Source organism: Bos indicus, chromosome 15, assembly GCF_029378745.1.
Source record: "Bos indicus isolate NIAB-ARS_2022 breed Sahiwal x Tharparkar chromosome 15, NIAB-ARS_B.indTharparkar_mat_pri_1.0, whole genome shotgun sequence".
Classification (NCBI taxonomy): Eukaryota; Metazoa; Chordata; class Mammalia; order Artiodactyla; family Bovidae; genus Bos; species Bos indicus.
The window spans coordinates 74,218,121-74,231,625 of record NC_091774.1 but is presented as its reverse complement, the minus strand read 5'-3'; the positions used below and the strand labels follow the sequence as shown (position 1 = coordinate 74,231,625).

The 13,505-nt window shown below is 37.1% G+C and overlaps 1 long non-coding RNA gene across 1 annotated transcript in view; it reads right to left on the bottom strand.

Moving 5' to 3' along the window:
• Positions 1-4,352: 4,352 nt before the first annotated feature.
• Positions 4,353-13,505, bottom strand: part of LOC109569665 (uncharacterized) — a 49,771-nt gene continuing 40,618 nt past the window's right edge. The window contains exon 3 of the long non-coding RNA XR_011570919.1: positions 4,353-4,676. This is a non-coding gene — a long non-coding RNA (uncharacterized lncRNA). The remainder of the gene's footprint in view (positions 4,677-13,505) is intronic.

Genomic DNA, 13,505 nt, shown 5'->3' with positions numbered 1-13,505 from the left:
TTCAGAAGTTCTAATGAATGTCAGCTTACAACTCAAACAATTGCTATTGCTATGTTGATAAAACAAGACCTTGCATGGAATTCTTTATTTTCAGCCATTTAATATAAATTATACTCTCACTTCAGAATAAAACTTGGAAGGTAAAGATGTAGCCACAAGATCCAAAAACCATACAAGGCCTTGAATTTTGTTAATCAGTTGATCTTAAAACATGACTCTAGCAATATTATTTTCCTTACTGTTATTGTTGAAACCCACAAAGTACCTTTTTGACATCACAAATAGCATCTATTCACTATTAAACAAACTGAGCTAACCTAAAGGAAAAAAAAAATACTCAAAACAGAAAAGGATTTAATCACATACCCTGTAGAACTGTTTGATTTCCTCTTGATGTTAAAATTCATGAGACTGCCTTTTCCAAAATGGTCCTTTATTAAACCATTTTGGTTTGGGTGTACCTAGATAAATTTTTATAAGCCTTTCTCCTCCAAAAAATTTTTCTCAAGGGGATTCATGTCTTCATTTCTCATATGATGGTTCCTTATTCATGCCCTCTTTTCTTTTCAAAGTGCATGAACTAGTAAAATTCAGGTGAAAGGACACTAGGCTAGTAAGTCTGCAATAGCACCTTTTCAAAACATTGCAGATTCCATCAGTGAGTTGCAAATCTTCATTTATAAAATCTGGTCACCTCCTTCATCACATATCCTCTTCTATTTATCCTACAATGGATTTTCAGTATTCTCACTGATAGGATGAAAGTGAAGTTCCAACTTCAGATAATAAAAGTTTAGTTGGTGGCCAAGGGCTCTGAGAAGTTAACAGAGTTCACTAGGGATTAAAACAGTAAGAGTGTAAAATTCCCTGTCCCTCGAACACTGTACAGGGCATTCAGTTACTTCATCCTGTTTCTTCCTTCCTAGGATAACCCATCTCTGGTTTACCTTCTCCAAGGACAGAGCACGTACAACTTTACAAAACCACTCCAAATTGTTTAGGGTGCATACCCTTTCCTATTTTTGGACAAAAGGAGTACGATTGCAGCACCAGCTACATCACTGGTGCTGTGACTCAACTAAACCTTTGATTTTCAGAAGAGAAACCTTTATAACCCAGCAGATCAGCTAGGATAACCCATAAGGATGGAAAGCATTCAGTGTGGATTTTCTGGTATAGCTCCAATTTCATAAGTTGCTATTCTTTTCAATAAAAATGAATTATTAGACATGCACTAAATATGATGTAAATTTATAGCTCTGAAAGGTATTTTCTATCTATGGACTCATAATTTAGAAAAAAAAGACATCAGGTAAAATATCCCCAATTAAAAAGGTAGGGAATTACTGTTACCATCAAGCTTAAGAAGTTGGAAAAAATTCTATGTAAGGGATATAAAGATGAATTCTAAATTTTCAGTCCTTGGCTCCCCAAAGGGTGCAGTATCCGGTAACAGGGGTTTTCATTTTCATTTTGTGACATATGTGTGACCACAGTTCCTTTACTCTTGATCTACCTATTATTCTACATTCATATCTGTCTGCATAACCCTGAAATAACCAATCACTTTAATCAATCCCATCAGTACTATGGGAACTAGGAAAAGGCAAGCCAGTTGTTGGACTCTAAGAAGTGGTTCACACAAGAGACTCCATCTAGTTGGGCCATGTCGTAATGATGATCACTGTCCTACCGATGGCTGAAGGGTTCTTGACGAGTTCCTGACCCAGAGAAGGAACGGACAAGGGTCTGAGCCTTTTCTTACATCTCATACAACACCTGTCAACAGAGTTCTAACCACAGAAGACAGGCTGATGCAGCAAAAGCCGAGTTCTTTGTAGATCTGAGGAACCTACAGATCCCATGGAGGGGAAAGTATATTTTGGCTTTGGAGTCCAAACACTTGGCTTTTATATATTTCTGAGAAAGAGCATATGGAACGTGAATAAATCTTTTCAATATCCTTGGGGGTTTGTGTTGTTGTTTGGGTTGTTTTTAACTACAAGATGTCTACAAAACATCTTGATCACTGTGTTTCTAAATTTACTGCTTGTTGAGGTCCTTTTAAATTTCTATTTGAAAGTAAAAGAACTTGGGATTGTGGTGGTGATTTAAGGAACATTATGTCTTCGTCTCATAGACTCTGATCCTCTTTTGTCCTATAAGCAACAAATAATACTTTTTAGAATACTGGTAACCTATGTTATTATTCCTGGGTGTCTGAGCTGAATTTCTGTGCAAATGTGTTCATAACTTAAATAAAATAGCAAACCAGTGCAGCTTGACTCGGAGTTAGCAATGGATCAAAGTTGCTTCTCGTTGTCTTTCAGCTTGCCCAGCTTTCAAAAACAGATAAAATCTAAAGTGGAATGGTCTGTTGGCAGAAACCAACAATACTGTAAAGCAATTATCCTTCAATTAAAAAACAAATTTCAAATAAAAAACAAAACAAAAAATTAAGTGGAATGGTCATTCATTATACCTGATTTATGTAACATATCGTATTTCATATTTTGATGGGGTACTGTCAGGAAATTCTAAGCTGGTTTACAAGGAACAAGTAAGCTCTGGTTTATAGGCATTTGAAAGTATTTTTCCACAACCATGTCATATAACTGTTTCTTAGTTTTCCCTTTTCTTAAATGACCTCATTTTAACAATTTTAATACCTCCCATGTGTATATGAATTTGGTGCTTTTACAAACATTATCTCTTTTGATCCTCATACCGTCAATAACAGTGTTGTTATTAGACCTATTTCAGGGTGACTAAAAGCTCAGACTCTGAAATGAGACTGAGGAGAATTTGAATGTTGGTCTTCTTAGTTTTCTAGCTGTGTAACACTGAACAAGCTTCATAGACGTTCTGAGCCTCAGTTTACTTATCTGTAAAATGGGGGTGAAAATAATGCTTACGCCACAGGATTGTTGTGAGGTTTAAAGGACTAAAAGTGCTTAGTATATAGTAAGTGCTCGATAAATATTGGTATTTAACCAAAAGGTAAGTGAAGCTGAGAGTCACTGGGAGGTGTGCCCTTGATTGCAGCCAAGAACCCGGGTTTGGGACTTCAAAGCCTACGGTGGACCCTCTCACTTTGTTTGCAAATGCAGTTGTTTGGAGTGTGACTCAGCATTGTTTCCAATCGTCCTTTGCCTACACGCTGATCAAACACGAAAGCACTTTTTCCTCTAAACCAGTGGATTTCAAAACCTTCCATAGATGCCTTCATGAAAGACAATGGACAACCAGGTCTTGTCCTGGCACAGAAAAATGCAGCCAGGTTAAGTGCAGACAAATCACTGAGAAAAAAATATTCTACAAAGATGGGCTTCAGTAGTAGTGCATTGCCTTAGCAGGAAGCTGTTACAAGCAGTCAGCTGGCAAGAGGGATTGAAGACAATCTCAAGGTCTTTACATCAATGTATTTTAGTCTTTTTATTTTATCTATTTTCAAAATTTTATTTTTTATTTTTTTGCCACGCACGGCATGTGGGATCTCAGTACCTTCACCGGGGATGGGACCAGCGCCCCCTGCAGTGGAAGAGTGAGGTCTTAACCACTGGGCAGCCAGGAAAGTCCCTATTTTTTGAAACATTCTTAGAACACATGACTCAGGTATTCTGTTGGGTTAAAAGGAAAAGTGCATTGGCTTGAATGTCTGGTAAGTGCCCAGAACTTCCAAACATAATAATAGTCCCTTTAAGTCATCATATGTGTATATAGGAGTGGAGAAAGCTTATAAATGAAACTCATTTAAGTGCTATAATTCTTTGAGGCTCTGTTCCTTGAGTTCTGAGTAGGGTTGTTCTCAAGAACAAAGTCCCTTATTACAAATACACACTTGGGCTCCCTCAGTGCTTTCTGAGTCATTTCAGTTAATTTATTTACCCTTTGGCTGTCTTCGGTACACGTTTGAGCCCTACTGGTATTCATAGGGAGTATGTCATAATCACAGGCAATAAAAACGTGTTCCTCTATTTTTAACCTTGAAGCCAATACCATTCCAACTCAGACGTTAATGTTCTAGGCTCTCAAGTCCTAAATTATAAAGTTTCTGGTTGAGTTCTAGTCCCAGAATCCTCAGAAACTGATGGTGAGGTTTCATAATTTCAAGTTAGGTATTTTCTTACATGGAATTTTAAAAGTGGTTTGCTGGAAGAGGGATACTCTGTTTTGTTTCCAGGAGAACTTAAAGAGGGAGAAGATGGAGTATAAATGTAGAAACAGACCCAAAATTTTAATTCTTTTGACTTGGCTATTAATTACTATGGGTGACTTTCAAAATAATAGCTCTCAAATATTTAACCAAAAATGTATAGTGTGAGGTGGTTCAAATTCTTTACTTGGTGAAATGACACTTGGAAGATATCTTTAATAGACATAGTGTAAGACAGTATTTGTTGATTTTATAGGAGGTATCAGTTGTCAAGCACCATCTGAAATTCTTCATGAAATAAACAAAAATACAGCATCAGGGTTTGAGATTCATCTTCAACCAGCAAAAGTGAAATAAAAAATTCTAACCCAAGATCTCTGAAGATGATATATATTTCTCTTGTGGAAAAAAAAATGAATATAAATAAATAAAATCAAAGCTATCTTGATGTTATTAGTCTTAGAGGAAAATCCCCTGGAACTTAGGCATCTCTTTAGATTCTTTCTTCAGCAGGAGACTCCTTCCAAAAAGAAAAGAAAAATAACAATTATATAGAATAATTGCAGAATTCTAGTTGACAAGAGAAAAAGGACAGTAGTTTTCTGGTTTTCAAATGGGCCCAGGTAGATCTGTCCAAATTCAGGTCTTCCTAGTAAATAAGAGGTTATGTTTCCCAATACAAACTCCCTCTGTTTTGTTTCATAAACTATAATGTCTAATGCTGTTTCCTTAGACATTTCAAAATATGATCTCCCTGGTACCTGGCTCAATCCACGTTAAAAGATACTTAGGGAGATGATTCACTAATGAGGAACCTTGCAGACAGCAGAGAGAATAGACAGTGGTACCTCCTATCTGCGAGGACATGAGATTTTATGTCTGGAAAGATGTCTGTGGAATAGGCCCATGTAGGTCCACACTAACTGCAAGGTGTGGTTCCTGGCACTACTTCCAACCCGATTCATTGCTGTCTTCCTGCGGGGTGCTGGGTGACTCAGGGCCTTGGTTTTGGCACACACAGACTTTCTCCTCTAAATTTCAAAGGCAGTTGAGTTTGACAGACACTGAACAGAGTGGTTCAGTGACTCAGGGAACAACTGTTTGGTGGCCAAAGAGAAATGATCTTGCCGTAATAATAGCCTGCAATCTGCTATCCATTTCCTTCTTGAAATCTCAAAGATCACAGGAAGAACTCATCCCAGGGAGATAGCAACTGGCAGGTAGAGAAGTGGAAACAAAAATCCTAGCGTAATTCAGCTGCTAGTCTCGATCAGGATCCCGGCGTACCCTTCCTTGTCAGAAGCAGAAACAGTCAGTCTCCCGATATGAATTACGGATGATTTAGGGACATGATTTTTTTTTTCCCAACAACTTCCTATGACATCAAGAAAAATGGGTCATCACAACTGTCAGCTGGTCTCTCGAGCAGTCCAGATTAAGAAGATAGGCACCGAAAATCTCCTTGAGTCACTCATCAACTTTTGTCTGCACTTGAAGGTCACTTAAATACCAAAACAAATATTGGTTACTGAAACTGATGAAATAGAAGAAGTTAAGAAGTGAAAAATCTGGACCAACAGAATGCTGGGCTCTTCAATTGTCAAGCACCTCTCACCAGCACCAAATCCCAGTGAAGTTTTTAAACCTCACCAAAACGTAACGTGGAATTTTTTTTAAGTATAAAAGTGAGAGTTGCTCAGTTGTATCCAACTCTTTGCAAGCCCATGGACTATACAGTCCATGGAGTTTTCCAGGCCAGAATACTGGAGTGGGTAGTCTTTCCCTTCCCCAGGGGATCTTCCCAACCCAGGGATCGAACCCAGGTCTCCCGCATTGCAGGCAGATTCTTTTCCAGCTGAGCCGAAAGGGAAACCCTTTTAAAATATGGGGACAGAAAAATTAGGAAAGGGAAAGAAAGAGTAATAAGATCTTTCTCTGTTCTGAAGGCATGCACAGGTTAAAAAGGTAGAGTTTTGGATGTAGACCACCTGAGATCAAGCCCTAATTCCTATCTATTAACTTTGTAACCTTGAGCAAATAGATAGGGAAAAAATGGAAACAGTGACAGACTTTATTTTCTTGGGATCCAAAATCACTGAGGATGGTGATTGCAGCCATGAAATTAAAGACACTTGCTCCTTGGAAGAAAAGCTATGACAAACCTAGTCAGAGTATTAAAAAGCAGAAACTTCACCATGCTGATAAAGGGCCACATAGTCAAAGGTATGGTTTTTCCAGTAGTCATATACGGATGAGAGTTGGACCATAAAGAAGACTGAATGCCAAGGAATTGATGCTTTTGAACTATGGTGCTGGATAAGACTCCTGAGAATCTCTTGGACAGCATGGAGATCAAACCAGTCAATTCTAAAGGAAATTACTCTGAATATTTATCGGAAGGACTGATGCTGAAGCTGAAGCTCCAACACTTTGCCCACCTGATGCGAAGAGTTGACTCACTGGAAAAGACCCTGATGCTGGGAAAGATTGAGGGCAGAAGAAGGGAGTGACAGAGGATGAAATGGTTGGATGGCGTCATCGACTCAATGGGCATGAGTTTGAGCAAGCTCCGGGAAATGGTGAAAGACAGGGAAGCCTGGTGTGTTGCAGTTCATGGGGTTGCAAAGAGTTGGACATGACTGAGCGACTGAACAACAACAAACCCTGGGAAAGTTATGCCATGTCTCTGCTTCTCAGTTTTCCAGTCTGTAAAATGAGGCTAATACAAGCACCTACCACAAAGGGTTGTCGTGCAGATTAATTAAGTTAAAATATGAGAAGCACTTAGAACAAGGCAGTCAAAATTTTAGCTAATATGACAAGAGTTAAATTTGGTTTACGTTTTAAATCACTTTCATGCTAAGTATTGTTTTTCGACTGCACGGCCTCTAGGATCTTACCTCCCCAAGCAGGGATTGAACCCATGTCCCCTGCAGTGAAAGCTCAGGACTGTAACCACTGGACCACGAGGGAAATCCCAATGTTGAGTATCATTTTTTAAATATAAAGGTGTGGACCCTCCCAGTGTGTCCTCCCTACTTTTATATTTACTTGATCTCTCTTTACCCCTTCTAATACTCATCTTCTCTCACTCTTCCTTTCTCACACATGAATATACAAAATCACACAACCACACTTACAGGAAAAACATTATACCAGAGTTTGTAAACACCATCTTGAATTTCACACATCACTTTGGCCATGCTCTCTGTCTGTAAAATATATGTAGTTTCACATGCCTTTTCAGAGATATCCCATTTCTCAAAAGTACTAGAGCCATCTACAATAATCACTAATTATTAGACAAATGTAAATCAAAACTATAATGAAGTGCCACTTCACACAGGTCAGAATGGCCATTCCCCCAAAGTCTGGAAATAATAAATGCTAGAGTGGGTGTGGAGAAAAGAGACTCTCCTACTCTGTTGGTGGAATGTAAATTGGTGCAGCTACTATGGAGAACAGTATGGAGGTTCCTTAAAAAAAAAAAACTAAAAAAAAAAACAACTAAAAATAGAGCTACCATACAATCCAGCAATCCTACTCCTGGGCATATATCTGGAACAGACAAAAATTCTAATTTGACAAGACTACATGCACACCAGTAGTCATAACAGCACTATTGACAGTTGCCAAGACATGGAAGCAACCTGAGTATCCATCAACAGATGAATGGATAAAGAACATGTAGTATATTTATTCAATGCAATACTACTCAGTCATAAAAAAAGAATGGAATATTGCCATTTGCAGCAATATGAATGGACCTAGAGATTATCATACTGAGTGAAGTAAGTCAGAGAGAGAATAACAAATAGTATATGATATCACTTATGTATGGAATCTAAAAAATAATACAAATGAGTTTACTTACAAAACAGAAATAGACTCCAAACATAGAAGACAAACTTATAATTACCAAAGGGCAAAGGTGGGGGAGGGATAAGTTAAGAGTATGGGATTAACAGATACACACCACTATATATAAAATATATAAACAGCAAGGATTTACTATTTAGCAGGGAACTATATTTAATATTTTGTAATAACCTATAATATAAAGGAATCTGGAAAAAAAGTAACCAAATCACTGCTACATACCTGAAACCAACAAAATATTGTAAATCCATTATACCTCCACTAAACAAACAAATGAACAAAATTAGAGTCATGTAAGATGGAGGGGTATGAACAATTGAATGTGAACCACTCCATGGTACTAGAGACTTTCATTTTCAGTCATTATGGGTGAATTTGTACTAAACTAGTTCTGCTATAAAAAAAATATAAAACTGAAATAGAAGTGTTCACACTCTAGACAACAATCAGAGGACAAGTGTGATCACTGAGAAAAGGAAAACACATGATGTCAGTTGCATAATCACCTTCAGCTTCCTTCCGAGAAAGAACCTTCTGGATGTGGTGCAGGAAGGGTTAACTTAATCAAAGCACAATGATCTCACTGATCTGATGGGATAACTGAAGTTCAGGTTTGCTTAGGTGGCTGAAATTTGTGTGTTGCATACCAGAGAGAAAGGGGCTGTATATAGAGCAGTAACTCTGATAACTCTGCATAAAAGTCTCCTTGAATCTTTTACTGGAGACTAAATTATGTATGCATAGAAAAGACTCTGCAAGCCATGGCAGAGAATAATGATTAAGAAACTGTGAGCCCCAATGCAAAGATTCCAGATATTGCACAGGGCTTGGAGACCTTGGAGGTCTGACAAATCAGAATAGGATGACTTCGCTATACATACTGGGCATTCCTTTGAGATCTTAGAAGGGCAAAGAGGTAGGAGTAGGTCTATTCTAGCTACAGAATAAGAGTTACTCTATACCCAACATTAAAGCAAATCTCAAAAGGATCAAGCTAATCTGTGACTAAATTAGCTACCTGACAGAACAAAAGTCAACACTCTTCAAAAAAAGAAAAGCAAACCACTTGCAACATTGTAAAATCCACAATTTCCAATATACTATGAAAAAAAAATCACTAGCTAAGTAAAGAAACAGAAAACTGTGATCTAGAACTAAGGTGAAAAAATAGTCAAAAGAAACAGACCCAGAGATAACACAGATAATGGAATTAGTAGACAAGAATTTTAAAACATAGTAAGAACCTTAGGTGAAAACTAGACATAACAGGTGAACAGAAGAAATCTCCATATAGAAATACAAACTATAAAAAGGACCAAATGGAAATTCTATGTGTAAAAATTATTATATCTGAAATTAAAATTTTACCAAATGACCTAAACAGCAGATTGGATGTTGCCGAAGAAGAGATCAAAGAACTTGAAGCACAGAAAGTGAAAAGATTGAAAAAAATGAACAGATCCTAGGGATATGAGGGACAATATAAAATGGTCTAGTACAGGTGTAACTGGAGTCCTAGAAGGAAAGAAAATTGAGATTGAGTCATAGAAATTATCTGAAGACCCAATGACCAACTTCTCCCCCTTATTTGATGAAAAACATTAACCCATAGATCCTAGAAATGTAATTAATCTCAAGAAGAAAAAACAAGATCAAATCTATACCTAGACATATTATAGTTATATTGCTGAGACAAAAATAAATAGAAAAAAAGTTAAATAGCCAGGCAATCATATACAGAAAAATAAAATTTTTAAGTACTGACTTCTCATCAGAAACAATGAAAGCCGGAAGACAATGGAAGAATATGTTTAAAATGCTGAAAGAAAAATTTGCCAATTAGGAATCCTATCTCCTTTAAAATGTGAAGGCAAAAATAAAGCCTTTTTTTAAGATAAAAATTGAGATAAGTCACTGCTGATAGACATGCACTATAAAAAATATTAAAGGAAGTTCTTTGTGCTGAAGAATTGCATAGACAAAGGAGTGAAGAGCATCATTATATATGTGGGTAAATATAATTATTTTTATTTTCCTAACTGTATAATTGCCTAAAAAGTAATTGTGTAAAAGTACAGTTTATAATATATGTAGAAGTAAAATATATGAAAATACCACATTGCAAGATTCTTATATACAAAGTGGCAGCATATTAATTCATGGAAGGTTATGATAAGTTAAGAATGTAAATAATACTTCCTAGATCAACCAGAAAAAAAACAAATATAGTGAAAGGCTAATAGAGGAGATAAAACAGTGCTACATAATACTAAATTATTACAAAAGAAGGAGGAAAAAAAGGAACAAAGACAGGTGGGACAAATAGAAAATAAGATTGTAGACTTATGTGCCATGTGCTCAGCTGTGTCCGACTCTTTTTGACCCCATGGACTGTAGCCTGCCAGGCTCCTTAGTCTATGGAATTTTCCAAGCAAGAATGCTGGAGTGGGTTGCCATTTCCTCCTCCCAACCCAGGGATCAAACCCAAGTCTCCTGTGTCTCCTACATTGCTGGCAGACCCTTTACCCGCTGAGCCATAAATCCAACTATATTAACAATTGTGTTAAATGTAAATTTATTAAGTACTCTAATTAAAGGCACTTATCAAATTGCATAAGAAAACAAGATCTAATTTTATGCTAAAGAGATGTACTTTAAACATAAACAGATGAATTAAAAATTTAAAATGGCAAAAGATACAATGCATAAACACTAATCATAAGAAAGCAAAGCAGAACTAAGGGGAGAAATAAACAAATTCACAATTATTGCTGGATGTTAACTCTTCTGTCTCAGTAACTGATAAAACAAGCAGACAAAAATATTAGTGAGAATATAAGATTTGGAACAGTACTATCAACAACTTAATTTAATTAACACATTGAAAATTATACCCAACAATTGCAGAATACACTTTTTTTTTCAAGTACACAGGAAATGCTCACCAAGATAAAACATATATAGGGTCATAAAGGACTTCCCTGGTGGTTCAGACAGTGAAGAATTCTGCAATGTGGAGGACCTGGGTTTGATCCCTGGGTTGGAAAGATCCCCTGCAGAAGGGCATGGCAACCCACTCCAGTATTCTTGCCTGGAGAATCCCATGGACAGAGAAGCCTGGCTGGCTATAGTCCATGGGGTCGCAAGAGTTGGACACGACTGAGCAATTAAGCCCAGAGCAATGGCAGGGTCATAAAACCATTTTCAGTGACTTTCAAAGGATTGAAGCTATATGGCATGTTATTTGATCACAAAAGAATTGAATTATAAATCATTAACAGAAAGAGATGTAGGGCTTCCCTGGAGACTCAGCAGTAGGGAATCTATCTGCCAATGCAGGAGACATGGATTTGATCCCTGGGCCAGGAAGATCCCACACGTTGCAGAGCATCTAAGCCCTCGGCCACAACAACAGAACCTGTGCACCACAACTTCTGAAGCCACAGCTATCGAGCCTGTGCACCACAACTTCTGAAGCCTGAGCGCCCTAGAGTCCATGCTCCGTAACAAAAGAAAGCACTGCAGTGAGAAGAGGTCTCACTGCAACTAGAGTAGCCCCCACTTGCCGCAATTAGAAAAAAGCCCTCACAGCAAAGAACACCCAAGAGAACCAAAAGTAAATAAATACATAAAAATTTTTAAAAAGAGATGTAAACTATCCCCAAGTTGAATTTGAAATAAATAATACTTTTAAAAATCACATCAGAAAAATTGTAGGATGCAGCCAACATAGTACTCAGGGTATTACATACTTCAATTAGAAGAGGACAGATTTTACATAAACAATGCAAGAATCTAGAAAAAGAGGAAACAAAGCCAAAATATGTAGTAATAAAAAATAATAATAAAGAACATAAATCAATAAAATAGAAAAACAATCTCAATATCAAACACTGATTCTTTGAGAAAGATCAATAACGGTAACATATTTCTAGGTAGATTGATAAAGAAAAAGAGAGAAAATACAAATTAACAATATAAAGAATAGAAAGGGGTGTCACCACCAACCTTTCAAACTTTAAAAGGATAATAAAAGGTTATTATGAACACCTTTATGTCAATAAATTTGAGAATTTAGTTGAAACAGAATTTGTGTCCTACATACTGATATAAGAAGAAATAGAAAACCCAAATAATCCTATATCTTTACCTATGGGGAAGGAATTAAGAATCTTCTGTAAAGGAAATTCCAGTCTGTGATAGTTTCACTGGTAAATATCATCCAAATATGAGTAAGAAATATAATATCAATTTTGTATAAATTTTTTGAGAAAATATATCCAAATTTACTTTATGAGGCATTATAATGCCCCTATAATAATAGCCAAGGACATTATACAAAAAGAAAGTTATAATTAATATCTCTCGAGACCATAGGCAAAGTATTTAACAGAATATTAGCAAATCAGTGACTTCCCTGGTGGTCCGGTGGCTAAGACTCCACACTCCCACGTGGGGGCCTGGGTTCAATCCTTGATCGGGGAACTGGATCCCATACGCACAACTAAAGATTCCACATGCTGCAACTAAGACCCGTACAGCCAAATAAATTAATTAATTAAAAAAAAGAATATTAGCAAACCAAATCCGATAATACATAAAAATGGTAATGTATCATGATCAGGGAGAGTTTACTCCAGGAGTGCAATATTGGTTTAATATTAAAGTTCAATGTAATTTATCACATCTACAAAATAAAGAACAGGGACACAATCATGTTCACATATGTAGAAGAAGGACTTCAAATGACCATTCAGGAAAAAGAAAATTTAAAAAAACATCAATTTTAGTGAACCAGGAGTGAAGAGAACTTCTTTAACCCGATACAAGGCAACTATGAATAACCTACAACTAACCTCCCCCAGAGCATTAAGTCTGGAACAAGGCAAGACTGCCTGCTTTCACCGTTTCTCAACATTGTACTGAATGTCCTAGTCAGGGCAACAAAGAAAAATGAAAAAGAGACAAAATAGCGTTTAGGGGGAAAAAAAAAAGAAGAAGCAAAACTGTTTTTATTCGTGGGTGACATCTGTACTAGAAACAAGGATCAGGCCCAGTCATATTTTTGACAGTGTCACCAGTCAGCAAACCACATAACCATCTAGACAACTCACAGGAAATCCCCCTAATATTCTGGGCCCGACCTTTTAGGCTTTCTGTCAAAACAAAGGCAGCGAACGCTGCTATGGAGGAGTGGCTTTCTGCCAAGGAAAGAACTCTGGGAGAGAAGTGGCCTGTTGATGGATTTGCCAGTGAGAAACTGTGACTTTGACCAGTCACTACACCTCATCTTTGCCTCTATATCTTCATCTGTAAAATGGGAAAGGTAATCATTTCCAACTCTAAGATTCCAATTTTCGTCCTGAATAGGCAAAATGTGTTCATTAAGCTTCCAGCCCCAGAGGAAATGAAGGTACAGGGGTGTGTTACATTCCAGGTTCCTGGGAGCACCGAGAGCCTAAACCCCACG